The following is a 15,898-nucleotide window of genomic DNA, read 5'->3' as shown; positions in this document are numbered from 1 at the left end:
GTAAGAAGTCCTCCAGCTTGACAGTATTTCGACATTATTTCGAAATAACTGCCTGCTGTGTAGATGTGGACTAAGTTATTTCAAAATAATGACACTGTGTAGACGTACCCCCATAGAGCACTTTTCCACTCCCTAGTTTCTGTGATATCAAATATCTATTTTCTTTCAGAAATACTATAACATGCAAATAATAACAAACATACTTAAAAACTAAACTCCAATGAATGGGTGCAGCTTTCTGGCCAGTCAGATCACATTGCAGGTTTGGGGCTATGGTAATTTTTATTCCAAAATGGAAGGAAACATTTTACCTTTAGTCCTTAGAATGAACCTCAGAATACTGTCTCTTTTTATTGGGGGTTTCTATTCCTAAGGGCATGTCTACACTGCAGGGCAAAAGTCAAATTAAGATAGCTAAAGTTATCTATGTCTATTGCATAAGTTGAAATAGCTTAATTTGGCTTTTGGCACTGTCTACACAGCAGGAAGTCAAAGGAAAAACACTCTTCTTTCAACTTCCCTTACTCTGGTACTTTATCAGAGGCAGCGGGCGGGAATGTGTGTAGTAGACAAGATTAACCAATAATCTCAGATTTATCAGTTAATTGTGTAGTTCTCTGCACGCTGAAATTCCTAATACAATTTACTGACAAGCTCCTGTCAAGTATTCAATTCAAAACTTTGTGTACTCTTCTAGTGCTTTTTCATTAACTAATCTCTAATAAATTGTTTTTAATTTCAGCTCTCAAGAAAAAAATAATTTCACTTTCATGGGAGACAGTGGATTGGTACATGTGTAGCAATTATCTGTGTTAGAATTTTATACAAAGAATTATAAACCTACCAGCACACATCCTGCATTCTCATTAATGGAAAACAGTTAGCAGTTAACAAGGGAGTTTCCAGTGAAACCATTGGGCTCATGGCAGCTGTTGACTTTCTTTCATGTTTTTTCTTCCCATCCAAGTCACCTATAAAAACCCTAATTTATAATCTCTCATGTGGGCATATGTGAGTGAGAGTGAAGTGAACACTTTTTCTTAAAAATTATCCTTGGGCTGCGGAAAGGCCTGGCTCGGGGCCTTTTGCGAGGCTAATCAGAACAAACAGTGCACCTTTGCTGTGAGGAGAGACAGTTCCCCATTGGAAACTTTTGGGTCCCATAGCCTGCCCATTTGTCCAAAACAAAGAGCTGGACTTTGCTGTTTCCTATGCTGCTCCTATCCCCATCTAACTCCAGTGACCTCAAAGTGGCCATTCTTGATTTGTGGCCACTCTTGATTTGGGTTCCTCAGAGGAAAATCATGCCCATAAACGCTGCCTTTGAAATCTTCCAGCACTGCAGCTTTGTGTTGCCTTAGGCTGTTGATTCTTCGGTGGCCTCCCTATAGGGGTGCTTATCCTGCATTCCCTAGTCCTGTCTACCAGGCTCCTGCTCTGGCAATCAGTATCAGAATGGTTCCTTGCTTTTGAACTGAGCAGTTCTGCTGTACTCATTTCATACGATTTTGCTCCTGGAAACAAAGTCAGCTGTCTGAAATGGATGCAGCGAGGTAGCCATTTTAAATATGGTTCTAACTGCCTTCATAGACCACCTCCCCTGCGCCTCAGCTCTCCTATCCCCCTGCTCAGGTCCCTTTCAACATCTCCCCCCTTTGCTCCTTCCCACTGGGCTTCCAATGGGTCACTGCCCACATCCCACATGTCACTTGGTAGCTGAAGAGTGGACATGGGGCCTGCCCACCTTGGTGTCAACTGCAATATCCCCCTGGCTTCCGCAGCAACAGCAGCATGAGGCCCTGAGTCACAATACTCAGAGTGCGATGGTCCTAAAATGGGCGGAACTGCCCCCCACCCCTGCTTTTGGTGGCCAGTCTCAAGCAGACTGAATGGAAGCTGGTGAGTGAACACCCAGCATTAACCTTCCAAACTGGACTCTGTGCTGCAAAGCACAAAACCGGCCGTAAGGCGCTGGCCTGTGTGTGGGGCACTAAGAGGGTCAAAGCGTAAGGCAGGTGGGAGGCTGCATAAACACTCTGTGACTGCAAAGTCATACTTGACGTCCTGTTAGTTAACCAGCCAATGGGAGGTGAGAGATTGCGCTGAGGGGGGGGAACAGCCAATGGAAGCCAGCCAATGGGAACTGAGAGATTGTGCTGGCAGTAGAGGCAGCACGTGCGAAGAATTCACCCCTTTTCCTTCTGTGCGGCAGAGAGGAATATGGAGCAGCCAGCCTCTCTGAGCCCTAGGGTTGCCTGAGGGGGCCGGCAGGACAGGCTGCAGGCCAGATTAAAAGGCTTAGTGGTCCAGATGCGGCCTACAGGCCATATCTTGCCCACTGCTGTGACAGATGATGCTGACGTTCTCACTGTGGGGGAACCTCAGGGAGAAGAAATATTCTGATCTCCACAGATGGCTGATGAGGTTGTTGAGCCCTTGCATGGGGCAGAGAATGAATGTCATGACTGGGAAGGATGTGCAGATGGATCCCCCAAAGTTATGCAGATGAGCCCCCCCTTTAGAATACGAAATAATCCACCTGAAATCACCTGGGAGATGGGGATGTTTCATCCCCACTGCCCAGATCTGGAAGTGGTGGGATTATGTCATGCACAGAGTTTGGCAGAGTGGGGGCTTGAGTCCAGATCTTGGGCTTGAATTCTTTCCTTTGCCCAGGCAGGGTAAAAACAGAAGCACCCCATTCCCCATGCACCTTAGAAGCATTTCCTGGGCGGGTAGAGCCCCTTCACTGCTGAGCACCCGCAGCAATACCAGGCCTGCCGCCCCCAAAGGAACAACACATCCCTGCTTGTCTGACTGACCTCAGGTCCAGCTCCCAGAGAGCATCGCAGCACTGACGTGTAAGAGAAAGGAGGACTCCAGAGAGATCCACCTGAGTTCTTATCTGTTTCTCACCCCTTTCACCCTCTATCAGGGCACCAAATGAGAGGTCCACACACAAAAGTATAAAGGAAACTAAACTTTATTACCTATAGGATAGGGAAGGTAAAAAGGACTAGGGAAGGACAGAATAACTGGGTCTGGAAACTGCGGGAGTCACACACAACAGTAGGGACACAGAGGAGGGTAGCCGGAGTTAGGCCTCCTGTCTTACCCAGCTCCAGGGAATGCTGACTTCAAGCCTGCTCACCAGATGACAGGGGTCGGGAACAACTCAGTGACAGTAGGCGCCTAGGCTGGGTCCTAACTCAGACCCCACCCTAACCCCTTTGTGCCATCTCGGGTGTGTGTTAGCCCTGTCTAACCTGATGAGCCGTGTGTGCGAGCATGCTTCCCAATAATCAAATACACTGTCTGATGTTACCCCGCCTGACACTCCAAACCAGTGACCAATTCTCTGACCAGCACTCACTGCACCCTGTCAGTGAGCAGGCTGGAGGAAGAGAGCCCCAAGCACTCTGAGCGCCTCCTAGTTATGCACTTCTGTTTCCCTCTCTTTCCCTGTTTTCCCGCCTTCTCCAGGAGCAAGGAAGAAGAAGACTCATCAAAATGGAGGCTCACCTGTTGTTCTAAACAGAACAAAATGGTGAACCCACAAACAAACAACTTAAACCATTTCAACTTAACCGATTACTAACAAAGTCTAACATTAATAAAGAAGCCCACATTAACAGAGGTAGGTTGACACTGAAAAGAATCCTGAGTCCTATTAGCAAAGGTGAAGATTAAAGGGACAATGGGTAAGGATCATGGACACAGAAGGGTCACATGATCCTTTCTCCTCTCACATCCTGGAGATCGGCTCTCAAGCACCTGGGACTTCGACAAGTGGCCTGGGAGGCGTCCCCAGGAGCAGCATGGAGCCCTGGCACTAAAGTTTGTAGGCTCTTTGAGGGCAGAGACCATTTCTGTTCTGTTTGTTCAGAACCTAACACGCTGTGTCCCTGGTCCTCTGGCACAACTGCACCATTAGTAAGTGCCAGTGTTCCCTCTAAGCTGTGCACTTGGGCAGCCGCCCAGGAGAGATTCGAATGCTACCCATCCTGGACCACCAACAGGGGAGGAGGCGCAAAGAGGGCAACTACACAGGGGCCCGGTGGAATTAAGGAAGCCCCGGGACAGCTGTGCAGCAGTGGCAGCCCTGACCTGGTCCTTTTAAATAGCGCTGCTGATGCAGCATGGCAGTAACTGTGAGGAGCCCTGAGCTTGGATCTGTGGAGCAGCAGGTTGGGAGGAGGGCGCTTCCGGCTGCTTTAAGCCCCTTCCTCAGCTTTGCAGAACGATGGTGGCAGCAGAGCCAGGGGGTGGGGCAGGCAGAGTTTCTTGCTGCTTTGAATCTTCCCCTGGGTCCATGGAGCGGCAGGGCACGGGGAGAGGGGCAGAGCAAGAGGGGAGAGATTGGATACTATATCCTGGTTTTGGGACCACAATTTAAAAAGATGTTAAACAATTGGAGAAGGGGCAGCAAAGAGCCCAATTTTTTGAGGGCTGAAGAAAAAATTCTTGTGAGCTATTGAAAGAGGCCCAGTCTGTTTAGCTTCTACAAAGGAAGGCTGAGAGGTGACTTCATGGAAGTGTCTAAGTGCCTACCTGGAAAGAAAATATCAGAGATGAAAGGGCTGTGTAATGTTGCAGAAAAGGAGAGAACAAGATCAGTGAGTTGGAAGGTGAAAACAGACATATTCATATTAGAAATAAGGCACAACTATTTCACAGTGAGGATGATTCATCATTGGAAAAAATTACCAAAGCTAGTGACAGATTCCCCATTTCTTGACTAGATGCCCCCATTTCTTGACTAGACTAGATGCCTTTCTGGTGTGTTCTTGGTTCAACTTATCTACTATGATATGAAGGAGGGCTCAATATGTGGAGGTCAGATTTAATGCTCTAATGGTCCCTTCTGGCCTGAAAGCCTACGAATGAATGAAAAACGGTGTGTGGCCTAGGAAGCAGCACCTGGGGCTTTACAGTGCAGCCAGTTTGACCCACAGGCTCAGTGATCACGAAGTGGGATGATCCAGGGTAAGATGCTCAAACATTGAAAGAAGCTGGCCAGGGTCAGGACACCCATCTTACATGGCAGGGGTGGGTGTGGCAGTGACATCACAAAGGCCTGTTGCAGGACCTCAGACTACTAGGGGACAGTGGTGGGGACATGGTGACCTCACAGAGAGACCCTGACATCATCCAGGCAGTTCAAAGGCGCCAGGCAGGGGCAACCTCAGAGACTCCTGTGGCTTTGCAGCAGCAAGACCTCTTCTCAAGGTGTCTCCTTAGGGACTGACAGAGAATTAGGATGAATGTACATGAGCATGAGGAAGAACATGACTGGCGTTTTCTCCTTTCCTACTGCTGATTTTGTAGTCCCTGTTTAGAAGGTAACAGTCTCAGAGAGGTCTGGAACCTGTGCAGTCTGATCCGCTTGGTACCAGCTGAATTTTAGGGATAGAAATCACTAGATTAAGGTGATTTGATTTCTAACCAAAGAGTCCCACAAATCATTGAGGGCACTAGGAGTTTGTCTTTTTAGGTTTTCCCTTTCGTCCTTCCTTCCCTCTTTCTCTTCTTCTCTTGCTCTTTTCCCCCCTTTTCCATTCCTCCCTGCCTCCACCTGGGAAGGGGTGTGTGTGTGTGTGTGTGTGTGTGTGTGTGTGTGTGTGTGTGTGTGTGAAGGGAGTTGCTGTCACTGTGAGAGGCCCTCACAAAGAAGGGAGGCTGGAAGAGAGCTCAGAAACTGATCCCCTCCAGAGGTGACCTGGGCCAATTTTTGGACTTCTGCTGAGATTGCTCCATCTCCCAGCTCTGTCGATGTTGATTGGCCAAGCAGGTGGCTATTGACTGGGAAGACTCAGGTCCTTTTGTTCTCTTTAAGACAAAACAAATAAGTCACAATCATGTATTTGATTGATGGTGCTGCTTCTCTGCAATTTTTGTCTCTGCACAGTTCCTGATTCGCTCTACTGTGCCAGTTTTTCTCAAATACTTGCAGAATAATGACTATGAGCAATTGTTGGTCTGTAGCTCATTTGAGAGCACTATTCTGATCAATCAATGAGTCTCAAGGGACTGGCTACGGGCAGGACATCAGGGGTGGGTGTGGCAGTGACATCACAAAGGCCAGTTACAGGACCTTAGTCTATTGGGGCACAGTGGTGGGGAGGTGGTGACCTCACAGAGAGACCCTGAAATCAACCAAGCAGGAAAGAGATGCAAGGCAGGGACAGCCTCAGAGACTAAGGCTTCCCCTTATAGCTTTGTGGGAAGCCATCCCAAAGAGGTGGGGCTGAAATAAGTTTGAGACATCCCCTGTGATGGTGACCTGAGTCATCCTTTGGGACATCTGCTGAGACCTCTCAGCCTCCACCTTCTTTGAGTTTTGATGCTGTCCATGAATCAGGAGTTTAGAAAGGACGAGACCAGGCCAGACACCGAGCATTGTCCCACTTTAGAGAGACAAAGACACATTGTGACAATTCCCTTCTCAAGTGCCAAGCTCAATGAATCAAATATTCCACCCAGAGCACAATGTCTCAGACCCCGGAATGGAGGTGGGCACATTTGCACAGCATGTGCACCGGTCTATTGATCCTGACCTGCTTCCTTCACCCACCATGGGTCAGCTTCTGCATCAGGTCCAGAGTGTCCCAAGAGTCAGCCAAGACTGCAAGGAGCAGCAGAGCCCAGTTCTGATTTATCATCCCCCACCCTGAATTTGATACAAGTGACCTGAGTTTCCTGGCACCAGGCGTAGGCAAGCGGCTCCGACAGGCTGTAGGACCTGCAGGGGCTGTGGGGTGAGAGTGTTCCCCTTGGGAAGGTAGAGTCAGAGCAGGGAATGAGATAGACTTAAGTCAAGTTCATCTCGGTCAGTGGAGATCCTGGGACGTTAAGGGGATCATGTTCCAAATCCAGCTCCAGCCAGGTTCATGCCCAGGCTTGCGTCCCTTCTTGTCATCCTGGAGCAGCTGGGGGTCCAACTCCACATCCCTTTGCTCCAGGATCCCTTGGGGGGCAGAAGGAGCCGAGGGTTTTGCTCTAGCTTCTCTCTCCCAGTGTCTCCAGCACAGGGACTTGGGGGAGAGAGACTCCTGGCTCAGGGGAGATTGGAAGCTGACTGTAGAAGCTGATGGAGCCCCCCTCTCCTTTCCTTCCATTAGAACTCAGCTCAGTGCCCCGAAGTACGGAGCTTAGTGACTTAGCTGCAAGAGTCCATCAGTGACCCAGCTTAGGACACCAGCCGGCTGGCCGGGAGGGGGATTTACCAGCTCTACAAACTGCTGCTCCACCAGAGGTGAGAAACCCAGCTGGGAAATGGGATCCAATAGAAAAGTGACACTGACAGAAGCCAGACATTTCCCTGATGAAATGATCCACCTCCCATCTGAAACTGTCCCCGACTGGTAATTGGAGCCCTGTTGAAACTCATCACATCATATATATAGTAGCCCAGTGTCTGAGAGTCTGTAACGCCGAAATGCTGGCTGTTCCCTCTGGGCAGCCCATGCTGCATGGAGAGTGAGGGGCCCAAATGGCCGCTTGCTCCCCCGCGGAGGCCCGGCTGAGCGGCGCAGAAGTCAGCCGAGTACCACAGTGGGAGGCGAAGGGGGGGGCGGGGCATGACAGTGGCTCCAGGCCCCGCCCCCTGGCCATGAACATCATTGCCCCGCCCCCCTTTGCCTTCCGCTGTGGTGCTCGGCTGACTTCTGCGCTGCTTAGCCAGGCCGCCGCGTGGGAGCAAGCCTTGCAAGCAACCGTTTGGGCTCCGCACCTCCCATGCAGCACGGGGAGTGTGGAGTCCGAACGGCCATTTGGGCTCTGCGGTCCCCCGAGTGAGAGGCAGGAGGGGGAGGAGAAATGAAAGAGAGAGACAGAGAGAGAGGCAGGAGGTGGAGGAGAGCTGAGAGAGAGAGAAGGGGAGGAAGTAGGAGGAGGAGGAGAGAGAGAGAGACGGAACGAGAGACCGGAGGCTCAGGAGAGAAGACCGACATGGAGGAGAGACCTGAAAATCCCATCTTATGATGGGCTAATTGGATGGTCGTCTGAGATTGGCCCTAGCTGGAGGATGAGTCTGTCTCTCATTCTCCCCCATTTCCATTTAGGATCAGCCCCCCTCCCCAAGCACCGAAGATACTCCATCCACCTTAGGGAACCCAGCTATTCTGTGGGGGCAGAAGATACAACCCAATGGGAATGGACAAATATAGCCACCAGAACCAGACAGAGCAATCTGAGAGAAGCTTCTAAGGAATAGCTGTCATAGGCAGGCAGAGGGAATGGAGGCAGGAACTCCTACACTGGAGTAGGAGGGGTCTGCCACTGAAGGTCACGACAGAGGAAGACAAGTCCATCCCAGGGTGACAGTTGCCAATCATCCTTCCTGATTCCTGGGGGCATCCAAGTCACTGACGCACCCTTGTTCTCTTGAGGCAGGAGGACATAGAAGAATATCACTGCTTTCCATCGCAGGTAAGATCCTTGCACGAGTGTTGCTGAATCGTCTGATTAACCACCTGGAACAGGGTTTATTACCCGAGACACAGTGCGGCTTCCGCAAAGAGCGTGGCACGGTGGATATGATCTTCGCAGCCCGACAGCTTCAAGAGAAGTGTCAAGAGCAGAATCGTGAACTGTACACCACCTTCGTGGATCTCACCAAGGCTTTTGACACTGTCAGTCGCAAAGGTCTGTGGCACATCATGTCGAAGTTTGGGTGCCCTGACAGATTCATCTTGATGGTACGTCAGTTCCACGACGGCATGACGGCTCGTGTTTTGGACGATGGAGAAGCTTCAGAGGCCTTTCCCGTCACAAACGGCGTCAAGCAAGGGTGTGTGCTGGCACCAACCCTGTTCAGCATAATGTTTTCAGCCATGCTGTCAGACGCCTTTCAGAACAGTTCCTTGGGAATCAGACTGAGATACAGGACCGATGGGAAACTGTTTAACCTGCGAAGACTCCAGGCTGTCACCAAGATAAAGGAGACTGTGCTACGAGATCTCCTTTTTGCTGATGACTGCGCCCTGAATGCTGGATCAGAGCAGGAAATGCAAGCCAGCATGGACAAATTTGCAGCAGCATGCGACAACTTCGGCCTTCTCATCAACACAAAGAAAACTGAAGTGATGCACCAGCCAGCTCCAAAAGCTCAGCATCAAGTGCCCACCATCACAGTGAAGGGACAAAAGCTGCAAGCAGTGGACCAATTTACATATCTTGGCAGCACCCTCTCCCGCTCAGTGACTATTGACATAGAGGTCAACTGCAGAGTCGCCAAGGCAAGCTCTGCATTCGGCAGACTGTTGACCAAAGTGGCCATATACATTGTACAAAGACACCTGTTACTTACCCAGGAACAAAAATGATGTGTCTACATGCCACTTATATCAGCCAGAAATTATACTGAGAAAAAACCTCCAATTTATTTTAGGTCTTTTTGTGTATCTCTGCATTCTGAGCCTCGAGGACATACTTGAGTTATGTTTTTAGCCTTTTCTCTGCAAATCTGAGGACTTGAAACACTTTTTACATGAGGGTGCCTCTACACTCCAGAGCCTATGTTGAGATAGCTATACCTACATAGCCCCCAGCTTTGATTCAGCTGTCATGCATAGAAGGAATTTTTCTGTTGGCATAACAGCACCACCTCCCCAAACAAAGCTCTCTTTGGCTGTCTAGACTACTTCTCTCTGTAGACAGAGAGATGTAGATTAGGCATGTCAAAATTGCTAATGAAGCAGAGATTTAAATATCCTGCGCTTCATTAGCATTAACATGGCCGCCGCTTTTTTTCAAAATGGAGCTTTTTCGAAACCACCCCCCAAAAAAAGGCAATCTAGACACAGATCTGTCAAAAATAAACCCTTTTTCGACAGATCCTGTAAAGCTCATTTTTTGAGGAATGCAGGATCTGTTGAAAAGGGGTTTATTTTTGACAGATCTGCGTCTAGACTGCCTTTTTTTTTTTTTTTAGAAAAAGCTCCGTTTTGAAAAAAAGCAGCAGCCATGTTTATGCTAATGAAGCACAGGATGTTTAAATCCCTGCTTCATTAGCAATTTTGACATGCTTGATTTGCATCCCTCTGTCAACAGACTCCTAGCCTTAGACTCATAGCTTGAGCTATGCCTACCAGTCAGAGCAGTGGCTGTCCGAGAGCAGGATTCAGAGACATGGGTCAGAGCTGGGGTCAGGAGTCCAAGAGCAAGTCAAAAGGCAGGTCCCATTGACTCAGACTTTAGGGCAAAAGGGATCATCATTATGGTTGTCTGGTCTGGTTTAGGGCATCATGATCATCTGGTCTCACTTCCTGTACGTTGCAGGCCACAGAACCTCATCCTTCCACTCCTCTAATAGGCCCATAGTCTCTGACTGAGTCACTGAAGTCCTCAAAGCATAATTTAAAAATGTCATGTTATGGAGAATCCACCATTTACACTAGTTGAAATCAGCAAGTGACCCTTGCTCCATGCTGTGGAGTAAGGCGACCTTGTCCACCCAACCCCCAAGGTCTCTGCAAATCTGACCCATTGAAAATTCCTTCTCACCCCCAAAACATGGCGTCAGTCAGAACATGAGTATTTTTGGCAAAATCCACCAGCCAAACAGCTGGGAAAAAAATCTCTGTAGTAACTCAGAATGTTCAGAATGAAATCTTTGAGCCAGATTTTCCATGTGAATGCATGCACAGGTATGTACCAAATTTCTGAGTGCAATAGAAATGGCTTCACATGCAAATCAAATAGCCACTCCTGTACAACAGGCATTTGTACATATTATCCCAGTTATTGGTCATATACATTAGGAGTGTATTTGTTCAGCTAGCTAATTTGAAAATCTGGTTTGTAAATGTAACAACTACAAGACTGCTGGAAGTTAGCACTATTCAGAGCATCATTGGACATGTTCTGCATCTAGATTCTGTAGAGAAGCCCTCTGGTTGGCAAGTCTAACAGACTATTTCCAAAAAGTATATTACAGTATACTTGATATATGACAGTATACATGAGCCTGGATATCTCCCAAAAGGAAAGTATAAACTGTGGGGGGAAATAGGGTTATTATGTAAAACAAAGTGAAAAGGATGATTCCTGTTCATGAAAAAGCATCAAAAGTATTGCTTTTGATGAAACTAAAAACCTCCTGTGACTTTAAATGGGTGCTGGCACAAAGTCCATAGCATCAGCTGTCAAGCTTCGTTTTCTGCCTCTTGGATCCCAGCTCTGGCCCATGCCATTTTATGCCAGGGTCTAGGCAAATCTAGAGTTAGTTTGAAGAAGGGGCATATATTTTTACCATTGCTCAGGGCTTCAATATTCATTGGTGGAACATTCAGGTCCAGGATTGTAAGAAAATATCACGAGGCATGTTGATGATAATTTATCTTTTCCTTTCATTCAGTATCAAGTTTTTATTCTGCTCTGATGGTGCCGGTGCATCCTCCTCCTTCTTGGAGATACTTGGATAAAGGACCAGAGTGCAGAACTGAATTGCTGAATGTGTATTAGAAGAGATTATTCCCCTTGAGTTGTCCATCTCTGGTGGATTAATGTGTTCTGGGGAGGGCATCTCATATCTCCACCAATACTTCTCCGAAAATGTGCTGAAACATCCCTGACTTTTGCCAAAAGTATGAAGGTCTGCAATGAGTCGAAACAACGCTACAGGTAGTTTGTGACACATGCTACTTCAGTGCAGGGTCTTTTGCAACACAGGCTGTTTCAGTCAGGTGTCTTTCATGCAAACAAAGGAGAAATCTTTTCAGGAGTGGATAGTTTACAGTTTAATGTAAAATCTTTACTGGACAACACAGTAAAGATTTTAATTCAGTTCCCAGCATCACTGAGGTCTAATATGAATCCTCCATCTAATATCACTGGTTATCTAAAGAAGCATTTTAGAAGAGGAGGCATGGGATTAAAACAAAATTGAGACGTGTCAAGTTAATTAATTTGGCCTTCACACCCTGTACCAGATCAAAAGCCTATTACATCATAAAAGCAATCTGTGAAGCTGTTTTAGGGATGTAGGGCTCTGAATCATGCATCTGAGGTTATCAGCACAATTACCCCTCTTGACCTGGCCTATGTGAGGTAAAATCACTGGCTGTGTCTAGACTGGCCAGTTTTTCCAGAAAATCAGCCGCTTTTCTGGAAAAACTTGCCAGCTGTCTACAATGGCCACTTGAATTTCCACAAAGCACTGACTTCCTACTGTAAGAAATCAGTGCTTTTTGCGGAAATACTATGCTGTTCCCGTTTGGGCAAAAGTCCCTTTTGCACAAAAGGGCCAGTGTAGACAGCTGAGATTTGTTTTCCTCAAAAAAGCCTCAATGGCAAAAATGGCGATCGGGGCTTTTTTGCACAAACGAGCGTCTAGATTGGCCACGGATGCTTTTCCGCAAAAAGTGCTTTTGTAGAAAAGCGTCTGTGCCAATCTAGATGCGCTTTTCCAAAAATGCTTTTAATGGAAAACTTTTCCGTTAAAAGCATTTTCGGAAAATCATACCAGTCTAGACGTAGCCACTATGTATAACTGAGCAGAATGGGCAAACTGCTTCCCGGGAGAGGGGGCAGTGAGCCAGTGGTGAACCCTAAGTGAGACCTCAGAGACTAATCTTCAGTTGCCAGCCAGGCAGATGGTAAATGATGGTTTCTCAATCACGCTTTGACAGATCACATGGAGTTCCCCAGAATCCCTGTCTTTCCTGGGTTTGAGCTGGTATCCTCAAAAAAAAATAAAAATTAAAACTGAAAGAAAATTGTTTGATAAAAAGCACTGAAAGGAACAATATCTATCTTCTGACCATCCATCTTTGTTCGCACTCCTCATGCAGAAGAGGCTCATGTCCCAGGTTCAATTCTGCGCAGACAACCAGGAGTCTGTTGACATTCCAGTAACTTCTACATACAGCAAAATATTCAGTAAATATTATAAAAATAGCTTACTGTGGCATACCACACCCTTGATTGCCTCAGCCTACCACCATTTAAGGCTAAAGGGTATGGAATGAGTAAGCTTCTATTACAGGTTGGTCCAGTCATTAAGGTACCAACCTAAGACTTTGCAGATGGGATTTAGTGCTCTATTCTGCCACAGACTTTCTGTATAACCTTGGGCTAGTCACTTAACATCATTTTATAGCTGAGGGAGCAAGGCCCAGAGAGGCTAATAGCAAGGTCCTACCTTGTGTGTTGTGGGAATAGATGGAAGAATGTGAAGCGGTATGAGATCTGCTGGTGAGAAACATTATAAGAGCTAGGCTTAATACTAGCAATAATAGGCATTTGTATTGATACAACCCATCCCTTTGAGGCTCAAAGAGTGCTTTTGAAACATACCTTTCTTGAAGTTTTGAGTCTGTTTTCCTCCTCATTGAGCAGGAAGTACTGAAATACCATGGAAAGGCAATTTTGCAGGCTTGGTAGCCATGGGAGCACATGTACATTTTTCTGGGAAGCTAAGCCATTCTTAAGATTTATGGGGTTCTACACAGTGCTATTAAACAGGTACCCCATACCTGATGGCAGCCTGGGGGAATGACACTTTTTTAGAGACGTGATATTATTATCTTCAGCAACCCACTAATGAAATTGTTTTAAAGTAAATTGTAGACTAACCAGTAAATTCAGAAACTGCTTGTATGTGCTTAGGGTTGGCTTCATTACCACTTGAGTGGTTCTTTCCCTGGTTCAGTGTTCTGCTAATAGCTCTGGAAGCTTTTTCACAGTTAAGTTTGGATAATCCTGAAGGTGACAATCAGCCTGATCAATACTCTGCACAGCATTGTGTGCCAATGTATAAACAGAAAAGCAGTGGTTTCCTTTGTGTAGGAACTCTCCCATGCACAAACTTCCTTAGCAAAATGAGAGGTGGTTGCAAATAATGTTTAGTGATTGACGTGTCATTCTGTGTCTGTCTTTTGGCCAAAAAATGGATTTTGGTTTTCTTGCTACTTCCAGGGGACAACTCTTAAGAATGGGAGAGAAGGAAAGTTACAATGAGGAAATCCGCACAAACACCCTGAAAACAATCTGGATGCAGGAAATCAGAAGTATGATTTGAGATGCAGAGTAAACAAAAAGTCCATGATTTATTTATTGTACTTATTGTCGTGCCCTCTGCTAATTAATTTGAAAATGCTCTGATAATACACAGGTGTATTATTGATTGTTGTTTCACTTGCTTTCAAATAGAACTTCCAGTGAGACTTTTCAATCTATTTCCCTACTTGTAGCTCCTATCACCTTTGTGTGTAACTTGTTACTTCAATAAACACATTTTCCCGAATCACAAGTGTCTACTCTTCTACAGCAAACCCTGCTACAGGAAGGTCTATTTTAACTCTTCAGTGTTGGAAGAATCTTCATTCCAAGTCACATTACTCCTTGCTACTTTCACAACTGCTATAAGATTGCCCCCCTCTCTCTGTAAACAGTGGGGTGGTTTGGGAAAGCTTTTTATTTTTCAAAAAAACATTTATTGTAGCTGAAAATCATTTACTTTCCTGTTTGCACAGAAATATTTAACGGAAACACCAACAACTGAAAAAAAATCAGCAGCTTGGGCTAAAAGTTTTTGTTAAAATGATCATTCCCACAGAAATTTAGAGCTTAATGACAAAATCATTTTTTTGCCCCCAAAACTTTTGAATGAAACATTTCAATCACCTCTAGTACAGCTTTAATTAACACATGAGATATCAGTAGATGGCGCTCAACAACATGTAGCATAATTTCTGGGTTTTGTAGGCCCAATAAAATTTGTGATCTGCAAATGGCTTCCTTTATGCAGCTCTTTACATCTGCCATTAACAGCAGTCGCTGCAATAATACAACTACTAGGTGATTAGATTCTGCACTCTGAGATCCCTTCTCTCAGAATGAAAATTAAACAGGTCAGTCTTGAGCTATTAAATGTTTGACCTAGGGCAAGAACGCAATTTGCGGGTCTGCTCCCATTGAATTATTATTACAGATTTCAAGAGGAAGAGGATCAGCCCCTAAACCAAGGTGTCAGAAAGAAGAGATGGGGGAGTATGTGTTTGAAATGCAGCTACAGTATATAGTAAATCCTATCTCTGTCTAGCAGCCCAGTGTGGTCAGAGCTCTGCTTGATAAATCACATTCCAGCCTGAGGTGTCAAAGAAAAAAAAAGAAACTAACTAACTAACTATTTTTCCTCTTTCATTCTAGTTATTTTTGACAAGCGAGGAGAGAGAGCGAGAAAGACAGAGGGAGAGGGAAAAAGCTGACGCACATTTGATATACTTTTTTGACGGCGATTTTACTTTATTATGTTTAATTGAAAAGTGTTAAAGTCATGCGACATGAATATTCAACTGACGCCTTTTGGTGGTGTTCCAGGAGTTATGATTGTCTGTGATTCTGCCGCAGCTTCACAGCACGGAGCCCTGTCAAAGTGAGAGTGACAGTGGGGAAGCTATTAATTGAAATAGCTTCATTAATTAGTAATTAACAGCAGGGTAATGACTATGTCACACATCGTATTTCAATGAATGCCCTTCATGTGTTATGGGGCCTTTAATTAAAGAATATGCATTTTAATTAACGGCAAGTTTGGCCCTTTGGCCTTTGGAATACAAAAGATGTTTCTAACTTTTGAAAAAATCAGAGGAGAAAAGGTTAGGCTTTTTAGTCTTTTATTTATTTATTTATTTTTCAAAGGCTAAGTGCCAGTAGTTTCAAAGTGAAGTCACACCAGCTGCAATTACAGGCCTGAGGTCCCAGGCCTGCTAATGGGAGACTAATAGCCATCATTCTTTCTGGAAGATCAGGTTGGATCAGCGAGTGAGAGAGTATGTAGATGTAGCTCAAATTCTGCTCGCACCAGTTTGTTACCAGAGCCGAATGCTACCAAACCCTCCGCCCTCTGTAGCTGACCCACTATCAGTGCTTCGGGCTGATCGCTTCATTTATT

At 46.1% G+C, this 15,898-nt stretch overlaps 1 long non-coding RNA gene across 2 annotated transcripts; it reads left to right on the top strand.

Moving 5' to 3' along the window:
* The first annotated feature begins 5,186 nt into the window (after positions 1 to 5,186).
* LOC112546297 (uncharacterized) lies at positions 5,187 to 15,500 on the top strand. Of its 2 annotated transcripts, XR_016347005.1 has the most exons (4): positions 5,187 to 5,342; positions 7,122 to 7,255; positions 13,921 to 14,012; positions 15,154 to 15,500. It is a non-coding gene; the product is annotated as an uncharacterized LOC112546297 (long non-coding RNA). The 2 variants fall into 2 exon arrangements; XR_003089963.3 differs by lacking the exon at positions 15,154 to 15,500 and having other exon boundaries at positions 13,921 to 14,393.
* Positions 15,501 to 15,898: the final 398 nt, after the last annotated feature.

The sequence above is a fragment of the Pelodiscus sinensis genome, chromosome 17, assembly GCF_052426305.1.
Source record: "Pelodiscus sinensis isolate ZL-2025 chromosome 17, ASM5242630v1, whole genome shotgun sequence".
In the NCBI taxonomy this organism is placed as follows: Eukaryota; Metazoa; Chordata; order Testudines; family Trionychidae; genus Pelodiscus; species Pelodiscus sinensis.
This window is presented reverse-complemented; position numbering and strand designations above follow the sequence as displayed.